At 43.8% G+C, this 19,869-nt stretch overlaps 1 protein-coding gene across 1 annotated transcript in view; it reads left to right on the plus strand.

Annotated features, from left to right (window-relative positions):
• The first annotated feature begins 542 nt into the window (after positions 1–542).
• The window catches only part of LOC146638704 (bifunctional heparan sulfate N-deacetylase/N-sulfotransferase 1-like), a 49,123-nt gene continuing 29,796 nt past the window's right edge, over positions 543–19,869 (plus strand). The window contains exon 1 of the mRNA XM_085362248.1: positions 543–707. The gene's annotated coding sequence lies outside the window, so the exon portion shown is untranslated. The remainder of the gene's footprint in view (positions 708–19,869) is intronic.

The raw sequence follows: 19,869 nt of genomic DNA on the forward strand, positions 1-19,869 counted from the left end.
ATGTTTGCTGTGAAATGTTTTGTATTATTAAGCATCACCAAGACTATGGTTGCAAATACAAGTATTCCATTAGACATATCCTTCACAAGATAATGAAAATACCGTAGTGTGAAAGGATAACTGTAGTAATGCAGTGATAAAGCCACTATGACTCAACACTGTGTAAGTGCTTCTTATAAGGAAACAGAGACTGATGCAAAACCGGTTAAATGACCTAAATGTTGGCTCCTTGTGCGCATAGCATTCCTTTCCCTCAACTACCCCTTTTCCTAAAAAAATATATCAAAAACTTTTAAGTGCAATTGTAATAGTTTTCGACAAATGTGGAAGCACAAGAAGACAAATAATCTCCGCATTGTCGATCAGGGACGCTCCCGCAGTAATCTCCTGCAGGAACAAGATCGCACAGTGATTTCTTTGAGGAGTTCTGTAGCTTGCATGCATGCATGCGCATATCAGAAGGAGGAAAAATGCGCCGCGCTGGCGCCTCCTGACGACAGTTATGGGCTACTGCCTGTGCACAGAGCTGCAGGAGACAGGGTCTTTCTCACATTTCCCGATTTCTCCCAGCCGAGTCCGCTCTGCCCGCTTCCACATCACGGCCGACAGCAAACCGAGACGACGTGAGCCCGGCGCGCTTAAATCACCACATTCAACCCGGCCGGCCTCCTGTGCACAACATCCGTGCGTCGTCACATACGGACAAGGTGAGTGAAAATCGACACGACCGCACGGAGCGTCGCGGTGTTTTTGCTATTTGGTAGGCGACCGAAAGCCTCGTCGCTCGGTCTCCCCAGGCCAGGCTAGTTGTCTGGCGCAGACGGAGATGAGGCCAGTTTTTTTTTCGGCCTGATCTCCCTCTCTTTCTCTCTCTGCCCACTAGCTGGGAACATAAAGCCCCGGCGTTGTTATTATGGTGGCGGCCCCTCGGCACAGATTTCACGCTCGTCCACGTAGCAGCGGTGATCGAGGGGCTAACGTTATTGTCGTGGAGCGCGTCGGGTGGAAGTTTGTGCTCAGGATAGAACCGCTCCGTGATTTTCACGGGAATTCCTTTATCGAGGGGACCAGACGGCACAGCTCGGCACCGAGCAGAACTGCTTTCTACAACTTTGTGGCTCAGTGTGCACGGTGTTAGGAAATTATCGCCCTCCCATAAGTTTGCGCTATCCGGCCGCAGTGTTAACAGCAGACCTGTTACAGTGCTGTGGTTAAAAAGGCGAATGATAGTGTGCGTAAAATAACAGATTTATGCGAGTGTCTGCTGCGCGTGGCAGAGGTGGACAAAAGATTAGCACGGGAGTGTAACTAGTGCTTTAATATGACTTCATTTGATTTAGGTGATCATATTTTTTTCTTGAAACTTGCTTGTTCAAAGCTGTTATTATGGGATTTATCAGATACCTGTAGGAGTCATCTAAATGCTGGTGTTTGTTTATTGATTTTTCTAATTTACTAACTGTTTACAACTAATAATGTGAAGCTGATTAGGTCAAATTATTAACCAGATGAGGGGTTTTTTGTATTCTGAGAAAGTGGGACATTTTCAAATGCACGAGAAATGCACCCGGTTCTGATATGTTTACATGTGGCTTGGTGGTTGTTGTAAAAGGGCTCCAGCCATGCACAGAAGGAAGGCTCAGATACGATTTGTGTCTTCTCTCTGTGAGCCTGCTTTGTTGCTCTTGTCTGGCGTAAAATAGAGCAAATGCATGCCTCCACCAAGCACCGCATCCGTTAAAAACTATAAACACTTAAAAAAAAAAAAAGAAAAGAGAGAAAAAAGGGGGGTAGGCAGTCCAGACCTGCCTGAAATCTGTTGCCTTGGGGCGTTGGAGCATGGAAGTGTGCACCTCAAGTGAGATTACTAAAGAACAGTGACTCACGCTCAGAATGTATTTGGCAAAGTCACAAGGACTTTCCCTGCATTTTGCCTCAGCTGCAGAGCAAATTTTTGCAAGTGAAAAGCAGTGCCCTGCTGATTTTATGTATCAAGAGATTCATTTGACCATTGCTTAACTTTTTTTTCTTTTCCTTTTTTGCTATTCCCAAGCCATGTGTTGTTTATCAAATGTCCCACCCTGCATCTGTGGAGAGAGAGAGAGAGAAAAAAAGTGGGGCTTATTCCATTTTCAGATTATATTTTTTTAAGGAGTGAGGTTGCTGTCATTTGTTTGTCAAAATTTTGTGGAAAGCCAGATCCTAAGTTGTGTTCTATTTATCCGTGCCAACTGTTTGTCTGGTTGTTCTAACCCTCCATCTGACTGCTCCCACTGGCTGCCAACCATGCTGTGATCTAGCGCTTTCAGCTGATGAAGGCTGCCACTGCTGCCGCATCCATTTGATCATATATCAACATCTTTTCACTTAGATATACCTGTGAAACAGCGCAGCAGGGCTACAATGCCTACACGCGCGCACACACACACACATACACGCAGGTTGATAAAATAGCGCGGGTATGATGCTGTATGACAGATCGCGTCACCGAGGCGCGTCTTGAGCGTTTATCAGAATGAGGCATGATCACAGGCAGTATGTCATTGTAGATTTTAAGGTTTTAACAGGGAACAGAGGGAGATCGGCTGTCGATCAGAGGCTCCAGCCCTTCGTCGTTGCTTATCTCCTTGTAGAGGTGGATGTAAATTTAATTGTAAGCAGTAACTATCATCACATTTAAAGCTATGTGCAGTAATTGTTGGGAGCTGCAGGGCCCAACAACTTGCCAGCGCTTGTATTTTTCCATGTCACTGCTCCTTGTAGCTCCACTCTGTGTGTGGGGGGCAGACCTCTCTTTAGTGTGAGGCCGAAGCCAGGCATCTTTCCAAACTCAACTCCCCCCCCAACAACCCTCAACCTTCTCTGCTGGTTATAAGCACTGCTTTGTGCCACAGAGCTGCTCCCTATGGTTTTTATTCACATATTACTACAACACCACTAGCTCCACAAGATACTGGAATCTGCAATTCGACGTAAACCCAGCTAGAGCCTGCTGTCTGACAGACAAAGTCAGATGTTCCCTCATTAAAATGAAGCTTTTGGATTAATAAGCCAGAGTTCGAGAGGCAGATTGCGCCACTGTAGCCTCTAAAAAGTAGATTGCGTTTAAGTGTCTTTTCTGTCCCGGAATGTGGAGGTGGCATTTTTGGGCTTAGGCTGGGCTACCATGAGGCGTATTGGAGAGCAGGAGAAAAGTAAATACATTTCAGACAGCGCAGCACAACCGAGTATTAGCAAATGATCCGATATCATCTGTAATCCTCGGGAAAACCTGGAGAGTTGTCTTTGAATGGCACTAGCGTCCATCCAGACAGTTGGCAGGCGGTAGGGGTGTCCACATGTGCGAGTGGCTGGCGAGGCTAGCTGAATGCTACAGTATGCAGGCAGATCAGATTACTGAACGATTAGCCATGGCCTCCCATCCCCGGCCCGGGGAAATGATTTTCCACTGTCATAATTCCCTAGACTGAATTACGCCGGCCAGTGACTCAGAGATACTCCGTACTACCAGCCCAAGTACCGCATGGTATAACTGTTGCTCTCTGGGGAGGGGGAGATATGTTGTGACCCTTGTTGCACCAGAGCACAAAATCGTTTTTTTTCTATTTGAATTTCATTAAGAGCTCCGGGACCTGCTTTCATGCACAGATGGCAGTGTGACCTGGCTTCAACTTTGGTTGCACAAAAGGTAGAGTTCAGCGTGATGTTTACTCTTTAGCTGGCAGTGTGACGCAAAGGAGGAAAACTGCCCTCAATACAATAAACTGTTCCTCTATTGTGATGCGTGCTAGGCTGATCGGCGATGAGGCAGTGCGAATCAAGCAGGCCTCTAGTGGAATTTTACTGAATGGAAAGCGGAGGGGGTTGGGGGAGGAGGGTGGAAGAGAGTCGCTGGTGGAGGCAGGACCATGTTTCTGAGGTGCATACCCCCTGAGGCAGGAATCCGATACATTCCAGAGGATCCTGTATCCAGACAAATAATGGTAACTGGGGTGTTGTGTTTCATCAAATGACACATGACTGGAGTGTAAGTGCTGGGAAATTAAGACCTATGTCATGGGCTTCGAGGTAGCCGGCTCTAGTTGCCTGAGGGGTCAGAATGAATGCCAGAAAAGCAAGACAGGTCATGAGATATGGCAGGGAACAGGGTTTTTTTTTTTTATCACACCCATTTCCCCTTACCACTGCTAAGATAGAGACCTTTACATCTCTTTAGTTGACATGCTCATCCAGAAAAAGATACAATGAATGAATGACGTAGTAGGAAAAACATCAGTTGTCTTTAGTACATTAAACTCAATTGTGCTCTGATTAGGCCCACAGCGGGAGTTACACTGAACAAAGATTGGCTGTTAAATTGCTTCTAATGAATAACAAAAGAGCCTCGTTTGGCTACCCTCTGTATAAATTTTGATAAGAAGCTGTTTCTCAGGTCCACGGGCTTCTGAATATTGCGTGACCTTGCTCTTCGTACGGGTTTTTACATCTTCACTTTCCTCCAGATCAACAGCACTAAATCAATGGGTTTAATTTTCTACTTCGAGTGGAGAGTTTTCGTGCTCTCCAGCCCCTAAGCTAAAGGCTATTTATACTGCAGACAGAGAAAAAGTATCTTGTTTTATTTAGTGGTCAAAAAACAAGCTGTCGGGTGTTAATGGACTTCACCTCAGCCTTTCCGGTGGACCCTCGGGGTACTGCGCGTTCGTACGCTCGGCGAGGGAGCTCTCGGCACAGGCCTGTTAATGAAGCCATTTTCAGAGATGGAGAGATGCCGTAATGGGAACGCACCACTTCACCGCCGGATATTTTAACCCCCCCATCCTCATCATAAGTGCTATCAGTCATCGGATATGATTAGATTTTTTTCCCTCCTTTGTCCATTTAGATGTTTGGTTTGCTCTTTTTTTTTTCCAACTGAGTTAGAGATCTGTCAGTGATTTGTCTCGGTGTTGCTTTAAGAAATGCTTTTAACGCATCCAGGTATTTTAAATTTTAAGCCCGTCTTACATATTACACTAGAAATCAATGATGATTATATTTTAAACTATAGGTTTGGTGCTTAAAGCTCATTTACATGAACTTTGAGGGAAGATAGGTAACGGTAGTTGGCGTGGTGGTGGAGGCGGGGATGAGGGTGGTTGTGTTTATTCAGTTGCCGTGGCCCCGGCCGTGTGTGACTGCACTACGCATACCACAAACATACTCTCACCTACTGTCGAACTGGCATGTGTGCACGCTCTCACGCATGCATGTCTCAGTCTGTATACAGTTTAGTTGCAAATAGCATCCATCCCTTACTCTAAATAGAAAAGTTCATCTATTTGCATGTATGTCACTGAGGAACAGGCAGTAGGAGAATTTAAGGTTTAAGTGGAATTTTGCAAGATTTGCAAAATTGCATAACTAATAACTAGTAAATTGTTAAGCAGTGCCATATACCAAATATACATTTGACCACTGCTTTTCATGCATGTGAATATAATATGGGGCACCACTTAATAATTACACTTTTTTAAAATTAATCTAATGATTGTTTTTTAATAAGTCAATTAATATAACAGTTGTTCCAAAGGTTAATATGTATTTCCCCACCTGAATACTGCATGTCAGTTATTTAATCTTCACCTAATTTCACTACCTGCCCTGTTAGCACATTAATAATAATACTATTATATTAGCCCTAATAAATAGGACGCCTAATTAGAAAAGTACTGGTCCTGAAATTCAAAAGTATTGCTGTGACACATTGATTAATTGAATTACTTTACGTTACAGCAGCCCTCTCCTTGATTTATATTTAAAAAATTTTTTACTCGGATGATTGTTGTCATAACCAAATTGTTATGACATAGATTAATTTCATTAGTCGGAGTAATGTGCAGTTAAAATAATCTGTGGGCAAGGGAAATAACAGAAATGATTTACATCCTCTACCAACAGTCGTTCATTCAGGCCATTTTCTCGAAATCAATTTTAACGCGTCTGCTACTAACAGAAGGGTTTCTCGTGTTTATAATCGTAATGTACCGTGCTTGGATGAGGACACAAAGTAAACAATACTGTGTCTTGCGCTTGCTGCAGTCTTGACAAAGCACTCTTGGATGCTTTTTCTTCAAGTGCCTGCGCGTAGCAGTCGTACTTGTGATAAGCCATTTTCAATTTGCAGTGCTTGTAGAGCGTCACGTTGTTGGGTCTCTGTCTTAGTACTCACTATAAGTGATCATGGGTGAGTTTAAGCTGCAGCTTGTTCTCCACTGGAATGCATTGTCCGGGCTTTGATTGCGTTGATTACTTGCACCACCCCTAATGTAGTCTCATGCTGTCATTATAAAGTACTTCCCTTTTATGTTTGTCTGACTACAGGCCATGGAAACTACTTCAGTCTCTGCACTGCATTGTTTTGGGTCCCAGTAATCCACCCACCAAGTGTGAAACGGACTCAATGAAGTAGCTTTCACAAAAAGCAAAGACCACACGTGTCACACAAGTACAAGCTCCATCATTTTTTTCTTAATCATGAAGTGAGAATAAATTTAGAATAACCTTTCCAAATTCGGGAGCACTACGGACTACAGCTGCTAACATGCGCACAAATTGTGACCTTCACAAAAGGAGGTGTAGCAGGTTGCATTAGATGTACTTAAGTGTACCAATTTACAGATAACTGACAGTGTAATCAGTGTCTGTACTGTATTTTGCAGTGCTCAGGCCTGTGTTCATGCTGTTTGACGGCTCTTCCTCGAGCCTAAACAAGATCACAGCTTTGACCTAACGCTGTCAGGCAACCCGTGTTCTCTGTTTGCCAACTCGAGTTTATGTTTACAGCGCTGTCACGATGAGCCGTGATACTGTGGAAAAAAAAAAAAAAAAAGCAGGCAGTGAACACCTACGCAAAGTCAGGTAGAGGTTTTAGTTTTCCTTTGTTAGCCTGTAATGATAGTTGTTGTTCGTTGGGACGGCAATACAACATAAGAGCAGGCAGATCTGTGGCACGCTCTTTTCTGTTCTCCGTCCAGTTGCTTGAGAGTCGACCGCGCCAGAGTGGTGGCATCCCACCAGGACTGCATTGACTTTTGTAGGGCATCTGGTGCCCAGTGCCCCTGTTCTCTTCTCTTTCCCTCTCTCCCGTCTCTTGGCCCCAAAGCAGACGATTTTACCACATCACAGCAAGTCATCTGGTGTCCAGTCGGCTCCCATCTGCGAGTGTATTTGACTTCAGAGCAAACAAAACATTCTAGCATGCAAACGGCCGCTAATACATCTAAACAGCTCGGTCCCGCTTTCTTCCTCCCCCTTCATCTTTGTTTGGAAACTGTGAGTCATCCTCAGGGTTATGGGTCATCTCCATATCAGTTCATAAAATCATACCGAGACACTGAGAATACAGCGCTACAAAGTGACCGCAGCTGATGACACGCCTCTTTTCCATTTTGAATTGCTGAGGTGGAAAGAATTGTGACGGTGCCGACCCCAGGTTTAGCTTCTGGCAGCTCCGCGCGTACCCCTCCACTGATCCGAGGCGGTGCCACGTCTGCCTAGCCTGCTGTCTCTCATTCATCCTGTGTGGCAGAGAGATATGCCTCTGCCTGTGTGTGTGTAGCTGTCCCTGTCTGTGCAGGACAGGTGTTGGCGGAGGTTGGTCCAGACACAGCTGGGGTACCTAGACAGAAGGACGGCTGGAGACTGCAAATGACAGCAGGATGAATGAGCTTTGTTTTGCCAGGTTTTTGGCCAGTTTTTATTCAAAGGGCGCAGCTTCGAGAGGGGTCAGTTGTGACAGTCAGGCGGCATAACGGCTGGCCGCTCTCAGCGGAAAGCGTACGGCAGCGAGCGTTCGGTCCTTGCAGAGAGGCTGGGAGGCTTGTTTGGGTAAAGAAACCAAACTGAAGGAACTTTAGTGGGGTGTGCGAGCCTGAAAACACAAACACAACCCTACCCCCTCTGTGGAGTGTTAAGTGCCCGGATATGTTTGGTGAATGGGACACAGGTGTCTGGGCCGGGCTGTATGTGCCTGGCCAGAGGTCTGTGTTTGTTTTCTCTTAGTAATGGCCTCCAACTCTCTGCTGCAGCTTGACCGAGCTCATTGGCTCTCAGTGGGCCGAGATGGAACCTCCCCCCTTCCCTTTTTCCCCCCCTAAACTGTAGGACTGAGTAGTGGATGAAATAGAGTCAAGAATCTGATAATGATATTCATGACGGGGATCCTGTGAATATACATTGAGCAAGCCTGGCACTTTTTTTTTCACCTTTATTCTTTCCTTTATCCCTCCAATGCCTCTGATCTGCCCCAGCAAAGCAGGCATTTGAAGTTGTGAAGGCTCAGGCTTTTGTGTCGAGTCCTCAAAGTGCTTATGTGACAGGTAGAGCAGAGCTGCAGGGGAGTAATGTGACTCCACTATACGGTCCAAAACCTCCCCATTCGCCATCTTCCACACCCTTGTTTCCCATTTTCTTCCCGCACGCTGGCTTCATCCCCGTACTGACGTCACTTTGCTGAGCTTCCCTTTGTTGAGTGCTAGCCCAAAGGTGCAGTTCAGGCTTTGAGGAAAACACACACACACATATACACTGCTGCCACAACTCTATGCTGTGTCTCCCCTGGGAGTGCAACAGGGTGAGGTAATGACTTGTTAACCCCTCAGTCACCTCCGTGTTTAGCCGTGATAGCATCAGGAGTGGCAGCTATCATCACCCTCATCTGATTGTTTGAGTAACCCCTTGGTCTTTAGTTGGCCGCGCCCCAGCGCTGGTTTATGATAACCATAGAGTTCATGTCTGGCCTACATAACAGTCTCCCAGTTTCTTGCCCGCCCCTCCACTTTCCTCCAACTCTGCTCTCGTTTCTCCCTGCCACCCTCTGTGCCATTGTTTCTGGTGCCTTCTCCTGAGTGCCCTGTTTTATTTCTTTATTTCACTCATCTTTATAAATTCCAGAATCCATTTCTTTTGCCCCCGGGCACAGTGGGTGATGGCTAGAGAAAGTGTAGCAAATTAAATTTTGTATCCCTATTTTTTTTCTCCCAGGACATTGTTAGGATGGAACAGCAGAAAGAGAAACAACAGCTTAAAAAGCTAGAGGAAAAAGCCCATTTCCCATGCATTACTGTCTCTGTCCTTAGGGTCAAGGATGGAGTAACACCAACACCTCTATCACTTTTTTTCTTTCTCTCTCTTTAATTTTCCTTTTTTAGTTCGCTCTTACTGCTGGTGTTCGCTCTCATGCGGCCTAACCTGAAGGTCTCTCTGCTCTCGCTACCGCCGCTAACACAATCTAACCCAGTTTATTAGTTTGGGTCTAGTAAATCATTAATCGAGGTTATCTAACTGTTCCTGTAATGATTCCGCCTGGACTCGCGTGTCAGAGCCTCTCTGTGTTTGTAACCAATAAAGCTCTACCCTCACGGTTCTTGCTTGCACACATTTGTACTTTATCATAACCATCGAGCAAAAAAAAAAAAAAGCATCGTCCCTCAAGCTAGACTATATGTTTAATAGGTGTGCTGTGCACTGTAATATGTCATTGTGTCAGAGCACAATACGAGGACTAAGTGCACTGAATGCAAATTAATCTTGTGGGATGGCAGCAGCTGAATAGAGTGCGGTTTTGGGGAAGGGAGGGACAGAAGAAGGGCTAACAGTGGCGACAGAGAAGAGAGGGAGAGAAGAGAGCATGTGAGAAGGAGGAGGAGGAGGGGAGTGGGATGTAGTCATCGCCAGGCCCATTCATCATGCAGTGCCTGCTGGGATGCGCTGGGGTCAGTCCCGCACAACACAATTACAGCCTGTTCTGGTGTGTTGTGCTCGGCTTCGCTGTGTTCCGACTGAGTTCTGTTGTCTTTTGTTAGATTTCCTCTGTTCCGATGCGCTCGTCTTCCTCCCTTTGCATGTTTTCGCTTCTCTGCTCTTTTCTGTCCCATCCTGTTCAGTGGCAGATTTCGCATTTTCTTTCTTCTTCTGTTACATATTTTTGAACCTGCTGCTCAAGTTGTCACCACAACAGTTCTTTGAGCTGAACATCTCAATTAGCTACACATTTGTTGTGTTTTGTTTCATTGAGCCTTAAACTCAAATTTGTCTTTCTGTGTCTGTTTTCCTTTTTAAATAAATTGCCATGTTTTTGTTCGTGCGGTGTAGCTCGTGTCTTCCGTGTCTCGGGCTTCCTTTAACCACTTGAATTGCAGCCACTAGCTTGATTCATGTGATTGACAGGCCTGGCTAGCATGGGGGAGTGAGATGCTAGTAACCATGTTGTTTACCCTGCCTGCCTGACAGACTTCTCTGAGCCTACAGATGTTTTCAAAAAGCCCGACATGTGTTCTGTGTACTCTTATGTCAGTTGGAAGCATGTCTGATCATGAGGATGCCTCAGTCTTTTTGTCCTTGACTGTTTTCCATGCAGGGAAAAAGTTTTTCAGAAGGTCCAAATGTTTCATAAAAAACATTGTGCAAGGATATTTTTGCTTATTTATGCTCACTGGCCCCTTTATTACCAGGTCGGGACCCCTTTTTTTCTTTTAGAATTGCTTCAGTTCTTCATGACACAGATTCAACAAGGTGCTGGAACTTTCCTCATAGATTTTCCAAATTGGTTTAAAAGGAAAAAGCGGAACATTTATATAGTTAAAAGTTGAACTGTGACTTGTTGGTTTTTGTATTATATGATTTATTTATTACATTTTATGTGGAGTGAATAAATAAAAGTATATTTACGGTGGCCCCTACAGACAAAGCACATACAAACTTCAAATCACGTACGAACTCTGAAGCACGTAAAAACTCCAAAACACGTAAAAACTCCAAAACTTGTAAAAACTCCAAAACACGTAAATACTCCAGAAGCACGTACAAACTCTGAAGCACATACAAAACACAACAGAAATGCTCCAGGATGCTATGGGCAGTGTTGAGCTTTTGTTACCTAGTGGCTACACAAGCCAGGAAGTACCAACGACCGGATTTGGTGTGTGGTAGTAACAGGTAAATGAACATTTTTTTAAATTATTTGAATATATATGAGTGCTTGTGTATAAATACACAAACCATACACATATGCTTTCAATTGTGTAATTTAAGTGATCTAGGTAGCTCTGATTTGGAAGTTCAGTTAACTCTAGGAATGTGTTTTGGAGTTTGTACGTGCTTTGTCTCTAGGGGCCACCACATATAAAACCACTTTTTTTTACATTAGTAATTCCTTTTGTGCATAATTTTATATTATTGTTAATAATAAGTTTAATTAAAGCAACAAAACAACCTGAAGAGCCGGTTCGGAGCCGAAAGAGCCGGCTCTTTTTAGTGAGCCGAGCCAAAAGAGCCAGTTCTCTAAAAAGAGCCGGAAATCCCATCACTATTGGCTGCACATCCTTGATGCTAATCTCCTGTTCTGCCACGTCCCAAAGGTGCTCTATTGGATTGAGATCTAGTGACTATAACGCTGTTTGAGTACAGTGAATCCGTTATTGTGTTCAAGAAACCAGTTTGACATGATTTGAGATTTGTAAAGTGGTGCGTTATACTGCTGGAAGCAGTTATTTGAAGATGGGTTATATTTGCGCTCAGCAAACTTCCTGTTTTATACGTTACAACCAATTGTGTTGAGTCCTCTCGATTTGTGGTCATTGACAAAGGCTCATTCAGACCGATTGCAACATGTTGGCAATCTGCAATATGCAACTTTTTGCAGAAAGGTTGCCTCTTATCAGGCGACCTCTGCAATCATTTTGCGATTAAACGTGGCTGTAATTGTGCAGCACCCTTAAGGTCTGGGTAACCGTTCAATCACCACAATTTGCAATCAGTCGGAGAATGTGGGGAAACAATCAATATAATCACCAGACATCCACTTTTTATATTTTTTTAATTATTTTTTTTAGTGCAAGCAGGTTGCTGTCCCATTTACCCCTCATGCGACTGAGCCATTCACTTGCTCTGAATTAAGAGGCAGCTTAATTGTGTTGGATGGATTTTAATTTAATGTAATTAATCAGTTTGCTCTGCTGATATTCTCTCAGGATGGTGGTGCAGGAGATAAGTATTTTTATTTATTTAATAAAACATTGATGTTTGGTGTATCAATACAACATCAACACGCAAAATATCATGATGCTATGTTGCACCAATTTTTCTTTCGATTTGTTTTGGGGGTGTTTCCCTAACCCTCGTACATCAGAGGTTTCTGAAATGCTTGTGAAATGGCATGGTTGTTGGTGCCAGGTCGTGTGTCCGTAGTCGCTTAAATCACGTTTCATATCTATTCTAATGCTGAGCTTGATCTTCAGCAAGTCGTCTTGACCACGTCTACTTGCCTAAATGTACTGAGCTGCTGTCATGTGACTTTTTGATTAGGCAAGGCAAGTTTATTTATATAGCACAATTCAACAACAAGGTGATTCAAAGTGCTTTATAAAGACATTAAAAAAATAAAAACGTATAAAAAGGATGATTTAAAATAGATGGATAAAATCAGTAGTTAAAATGTAAGTTTTAGAATTTAAACTTAAAAATGAAACATTGCAAATTTGGTGCTTTATTCAAATAAATGAATTCAGCTTCTCCGTGTCTGGTTCTGACTCTGGGAACTGATAAAAAAAAAAACAGATCCAGATGACCTGAGTAGGGATGGGTATCGTTTAGGTTTTATCCGACACCAGTACCAAACCGGTACTTTTGAAATGGTGCTGGTGCTTAAACGGTGCTCGAACCGGTGCTTAAAGAATGGAGAACACACAATTTGTCCAAAAACCGCTCATGTTTAGCTGTTTTTTTGTAAAAAAGATAACAATGCTAGCCTTTTCTGCAGCTATAGGGCATATATGGTATCACTCTTGGCTGGAAGCAGTGCTTAAACAATGGAAAAAACACAAACTTTGTCCAAAAACCTCTCATGTTTAGCTGTTTTCCACTTTTTCTTTGGTCATTTTAGGCTTTTTGGCCAGGGTGAAGGGAGTATCTGCCGTCAAACAAGAAGACAGCTGCATGTAACTACGACGGTGTTTGCTAGTTCACCTTACGTGCATTAATTTAATAACGTGGTTAGCCTACTCAACGTAAATTACACACGAACAACATTAAGCCACTCACTCAGAGAAGAACAGCTGCTGCTGCCATCATCATCTGTCATCATTTCTGCTATACTGGCAGGGCTAGGGGCCAGGACTGTACTCCTCGGGTTCTTGGGGGATGTTGCTAACTCCGCGTCCAATAACAGGCAACCCACCCGCAGTAGATGTGCATGGTGTGAGGGCTCGCAGCAAGTTATCAAATACGGTGCATTTTTCGGCTTTTAACAAAATGCTATGCGTCGCCAGGTGTTTCATCAGATTCGAGGTGTTACCTCCTTTGCACAGTATCAGCTTAAAGCACTTGTTGCAGGCTGCTGAGTTTGCATCTTTTGCTGTGAAGTACAGCCAGACTTTTGACCGCTTCGCCTTGGGCATTTTTAATCTGTAGCTCTGCTCTAATAGAACGTACGTACCTGGGCCCGCCTACTACGCTTGCAAAGGTGAAATGATTGGCTAGAATCCAAAGTGTATGACATCTCAGGAAAAAAAGCACCGAAATAAAGCACCGAAATGTGCGCTGCTTTTCGGTCTGGTTACTACCGTTTATGTCGGAACCGATGCCATTACCGGTACCCATCCCTAGACCTGAGGGATCTGGAAGGTTCAGGTCAGGAGGTCACTGATGTATTTTGGTCCTAAACCATTCAGAGCTTTATAGACCAGCATCAGCAGTCTATCCACTGATTACTGCTGGTAGCAGTTGAGCAGGTGTACCTAACAAAGTGGCTGGTCACTGTATATTGCCATTATACCATGTGCCTGGGTCATTTTGAAATGTGAAAAAAAAAAAAAGAAAATCCAGCATAAAATCAACCTCTTCATAAATCGTCTTGACTTTAGAGCCCTCAATAAAACAAAAGACTGTTTGTGACTCAAAGGATAATATCACAGCAGTGAGTAACTGTTATTTTCGTTTCATCTTTCTGCTTTTTTCTTACTTGGTGCATAAAGCATTACAAAAGAGTCACAAATGCCTGTTACATAAGGATGGTAATCATTGGCAGTCTACCGATTTGACTCCAATTCAGAATTTATTCTTATTTCAAAACAAATTTTGATTCACTGAAAGAAGGGGTGGCATTTTTATTTTGGCGTCTACCGCGGGCTGTTCATTCTTTGCCAAACCACTGACTCCTATCCTTTGCCCACTGAGCTACAACTGAGGATTTTTGCTTTAACAAAAAAAGCAGTGAAAGGTGTTTGAGGATAACTTGAAGCCATCGTCAAATTGTGAAATAATTGTGGTAGTTAGAGTAATTGCATTAACTTTGAAGAGTACTAAACAATCTTCACCCTGTATGAAATTCAGATTCTGATTCTGTGTGATTTATTAGTGCAGTTCTTCACGGCCAGCCTCTTATCCAGATGGTCTTTTCTTTACTAAAAGGTCAGTGTGTGTTGGCCACCTGGTGTGGATCGGTATTCACAAAATACTTAACCTTGCAATTATGAAGTCAGTACATCTGAAACGTGGTGTTGCACTGCAGCCTCACAGTTCAGAGCTCTTTTCATTGTGTCCCAAACATCTACCACGTGACAAAGAAAAGCAAATCTTTTAGTACACACTGAACGTTGTGAGATTGAATTGCTGCCTTGGATATTTTTGTGTGTCTTGTTAGTTAATGAATTATGGTAGGCTCCCGTTCAGTGTTTTGAGCTTTAATGATGGGCTTGGTTTACATTCGGATGACAAATGGAGCCTTTAATTAATGGTATCATTAGTAGAACTGGCTGCATTTTGTAGTATAGCGTGCTGGCTGTGGAGTAATATTACAAAGGTTAAGTTTATTTTTGATTTGCAGACTTTTGTTTCTAAACCTCATGTTGTTTTGACAGTGAACCTTCCATGAAATGATAAAATAGTCAGTTTCCTCCTAAAAATGTTTTCTTGGTGTTGATAAAGCTGTCTGTTTAACAGCATGTCGACTGTGGGGAACGGGGCATTCCTCTCCTCCTGTTTCAGACTCGCGTTGTTGTGTTCGTTGCATTTAATTGAAACATGTCTCGTTACAAAAGCGAATACAAACGCACCCAAGTGTTCCTGAAGTTCACTTGCTCTCTGCGGATGCTTTGGGTGGTGGCTTGGCTAACAGGAAGCCCCAGCATTGACTGGAAGAATGACAAATCATAGCCTGAAAATGCAACAGTTTAAAGTAAGAGAGCATCTGGAAGCAGTTTGAAACAATGGATTGTCTTTAGGAGGCTCCTTGTCAGACTGAATAAATGCTTCTCTTTCCTGACTTTAGGCCTCTTCAGACAACTATCTTAGTTGATGCCAGTGATTGATTTATTATGCTTCGATTTTATATTCATCGCAAAAATCATCATCCTCATGCATGCCGGAATAGTTTTGGTGGTTTGACAGATAGGAATCTTTCCAGATTTTACCCAAACCTGACAGCGTAAAACCAGATGCACTTTCCAGCCTTGTGCTATTTAAGCGTGCGTTTAAATTGTGCGTTTAAATGATCTGGCAAACTACTAAAAACTACTTCAGCATCTACAAAGCTTCAGATATATATAATATAGGTGCATCCCAGATTGAGACACCCCTGTGAAGGTTATCAGGAAGTACCAGAAGTTGATTTGAAAATATGCATTTATGTGAACTCTCCTCGAGAGAGAGAGAGACATTCTGATTTTCAGTGCAGTTCAATTCAGTTTATTTATATACTGCCAGTTCATAATAACAGTTACCTCAAGGCTCTTTATTATAGGGCAAAGATATCACAGTATTAGAAAGAAATCCCCAATAACCATGAACGAGTACTTGGAGACAGTGTGGAGGAAAAACTCTTAACAGGAAGAAGCCTGCTGAGCCAGGCTTGGGTAGGGACAGCCATCTACTACGATGGCTCGGTATGATCATTTGCTCATACCGAGGCTGCTGGATTGTGGCTGGCTAGCTCTCAGTAGCTTCACCTTTGTCAGCTTCTGTAAAATGGGCATTTTCAGCTTGGTGAGGGTGATTTAAGTGTCTGTCCAGGTTTGTTGTTATTAACGATGCATGGTGGTCTCCCAGTTATTTACTTTGGCGAACTTTGTGCCTTCACTCACAGCGAGGAGCTCCCATGCTAACCACATGCTAGTGTGTGGCTCTGATTGTGTACATGACTGTTTGCCTGTGCCGCCGCACACATGAAATGGACCGGCTTGCAATTGGACATATGTGAGGCTTCCCAGCCGACCACGAGACTCCTGTCCCTGGCCGGTCATCCGATAGACCTCTTGAGGAAATAATACCTTTTTAAGCCCATGGGTAGATTTTAATAATGGGCTGACATCCTGGTACTGCTGAGCTCTAATCAGCTGCAACACAGGTGAAAACTTAAAGCAGCTGACTATAATGTTAAGTGGCCTTTGAGCTCCTGTTATAATCTCTGCTATCAACAATAAATCTGGCCAGTCAAATGTAGGACAAGTTCTAACCGCATCCCATGCCGATATGGTTGCTAAGTATACCTGCTCGAGAGCCTCCCTGGTCTGCAGATGCAGCAGTCTGTCTGTCGTCAAGCTGTCTTTCGTGTGCCCTAATGAAGCTGGGGAAATGTGACGACATGCCTCACATTTCACTCTTCACCTAATTGTGTTGATGTGGAGGCTGATAGGAGTGCTGTGGTGGTTAATCTTCCCAGTGAGAGGAAATGGCGGAGTCATCAAGGGATACGGCTCAGCTAATTAGACTAGTGTACTCTTCCATAAGTGAGGGGAAAGGTGGGGGTGTAGTGAGATCTAGCAAAAACAGAGGGGCAGGGAGGGTTGGTTTTGGAAGTTTTTATTCATTACGTGTGCTTAAAGTTGCTCCAAACTCATGTCTTGAATGTGTGGCACATTCTTTGAATGCCGCTCGGTGATAGAATTCACATCCTGACAAGCAGCAAACCCCAACATTCGTTACAGCTTGACACTTTTACCTCTTGCCACATCACCATTTTGGAGAGCTTGAAACTAAAGTAATTTGAAGTTGCACACACTGGTACGATAATTCCGTGTTTGACTTCATCCTCGCCCAAGAAAAGCTGTTAGTACCTTTGACTGATTAGAGCCTGAAGCCTCTGGCTCTCAATTAGACAGAAGACAAAGCTTCAACCATTGCTGCTGGGAAATCAGAAGCAATGAATTAGTGATAAAGGTTTTAAAGACAACACCGTTAGAGGAGCTCTGAGGAGAAGTTGGACATTTTTTCCCTCTCCTTTCAATTTGCCAAGCAGGTAATTTGAAGTCTGAAGAAATACCAGCAGCATGCTTTGTATTTCCCTTTCTCTGCTTCTTCCCCCTGTCTTTCTCCCTCCAGCTACTAGTGACAGTAATATTAACCTCCTCTCCGCTGCATGGGAATCATGTGACCTGGAAGTCGTCTCTCGTGAGAAGCGGTCAACTGTTCTGCTGCTCAGGGTCTTGAACCTCTGAAGCTCATAATGCATTATGACTGCATCGCTCGGGGGTGGGCGGATCAAATATTATATTAATATTATGTTGCGAGTTGTCACGCCACACTTAGGTTGAGAAGTGCTACGCTGGCAAAAAAATTTCTGTAGAGTCATGCTCTGATGAGCCCTCATTTCAAAGGCTGCCTTAGGCCCGGTTTGATTTTATTTTAGCTTCCAACCTTTTGCCAGTGTCATCCACACCACTCATCCCCCCCTCCCCCAGTTATTGACCGCCACTAGCGCACACAGCGCCCATATTCATCAGGCTGATAGCGGCAGTGTTTGCCACATTCCCCACCACCCCATCTGTCTGCGCTCCTCTTCGTTTGTGGAGAGAGCTCAGGCCTGTCACCTGAGGGATAAACTGTGTGGTGGAAACTTGTATCCTCTGAGGTATGCGGGGTAGATGCAGACCCTCATTTGGTTCAGCTGTCGTGCCTCGTACAGGCGGGGAAGGCACAGCAGGCCTCCGTCTCTGTTATTGGATGAGTTACGGGGCTGGGCGAGACATTTACTGTTTGCGAGAAGGTTTTCACGCCTCTTTAAATCTAAATTCGGGTCATGGCGGTCCTTTTTTTCCCTTTTTTTGTGCAGGGGCGTTTTTATTAACTGTGCATTATTTCATTTGCATTGTTTTTATGCAAAGAAATGTCCAAGTTAAGTTGTCTTTTATTCCCCTGTTAAAAAATTAAAAAGAAATCTGCTAGCGCTAAGCAGCCCAGGCTTTAGTGTCTTATGACTGAGTTTTTTCAAAAAACATTTGTTAGTGGTTAGTTGATGGCTATAGCGGCTGGTCTGAGGTCAGCCTGCTTGTGCTGCTGACGGCAGGGTGACAGTTTTTCCTTCATCTTTTTTTATTTTTTTTAACTACCTTAAACTGTAGACTTGCTTATATTTTGACCAAAATACCAAGAATATATTTTTAACGCAGATATTACACAGAATGAGCCCCTTATGAGTAGAGATCACACTGATACATTTCGTCCTCTGTGTGACAGTATAAAGTATACAGAGTGAGTTACAGGAATGCAATCTGCGACTTATTGGCACTGCATCCTTTTCTTTTTAAAGTCTGTGAATATTCGAAGGACTTCCAAAGAGGAATGCTTCTCCAGTGCCTTTTTAATTCATTGACCTCAGGACAGAGAAGCAAAATGTTAACATTTAGCTGCCTTTCCTGCCCAAAGCCAGTACACCGTGTGCAGATTTTCATCTTGCCACAGAGGTCACTCGCTTTCAAATAGCACCACCAAAGATCTGGTGCTTTAGTCAGAGCTAATGATGTGGGAGGAAAGTTCAAAACATCACCCAATGCGTTCTTCCCAAAAACCCTTCTATTGTTTTAGAGAAAGCCGCTCTTCCTTTTTGTCGGGAGCAGAAGTGCCAGTGAGCAAAGTGATAGGATGTTAGAGGTCCTGTCAGTGCTTTCTCCGTCTCTCTCCCAGCCATCACTTTACCTTTCCCCCAGCCTCACCCTTTCGATTGATGGTGAGATCACCCTTTGCATAATGGAATCCAGTCTTCCTTCCAGTCCCTCTTCACTCTCATCAGCTGCTCGCTCTAATTAGATGAGGGTGATTTCAATAAAGTTACCGTCGTCCTCACTCCATTAGTTATATTAACACTCGGATTCCTGCCCCGGAGTTGTCTGTCTATCCTCCGCCTTTCACCGAGGGGGGGGCAGTCCTCTTCTTTTCATGGATCTGTGTAACCTAGTTACTGAGGGCCCAGCAGGGGAGGCCAATCAATTAATGAACAAAGGAGACCGCTCACTGAGCAGCAGCGCAAGTCTGGGACTATAAACAGGGCGCTCCCAAAACATGGTCACTGTCAGTTCAGTGCTCAACTGATGGATGTTGTTTTGCTTTGTTGCTTTGCGCGTGTGTAAGTGCGCGTCTGAGAGGACTATTTCAGAGCAGTCCAAAGCAAATGGATACTGTTATCTGTTTGAACACACTGCCAGCCAGACAAAACTCTGCTGTCTATTATTGAGAATGAGAAGTGAAAGATGGGGAAGAATTTGGAACGTTTTTGTTTTTTTTGTCAGGAAAACCCGGAATGCCTTCATCACCATTATGTTTCACCGTATTTGAGACGTGCATAAATGGACGTTGAGCACAAAGCTAACAAATTCTGGGCAAAGGTTAAAAATCCATATTCAGGAGTTCTCCCCCTGGCAACCTTGTGAGCACTGGCAGGTCATCCACCTGTGCTCACAATCTTTCACCACTTTCTCATCCTTCCCCTTTTCTCAATACCTCTTTTCATCCTAGTAAGTCCTCCTTTTTTCACCGCAGCTCACCCTTTAAAAAAAAACATCCCTGAGGTCCACCCCTCTTTCTATTCTTTCTTCTCTCCAGCCTCGCAGTCTCTCTGTC

Source organism: Diplotaxodon limnothrissa, linkage group LG2 (assembly GCF_057381915.1).
Source record: "Diplotaxodon limnothrissa isolate DT_005_m linkage group LG2, D_limnothrissa_male_GT1.1, whole genome shotgun sequence".
Lineage (NCBI taxonomy): Eukaryota > Metazoa > Chordata > Actinopteri > Cichliformes > Cichlidae > Diplotaxodon > Diplotaxodon limnothrissa.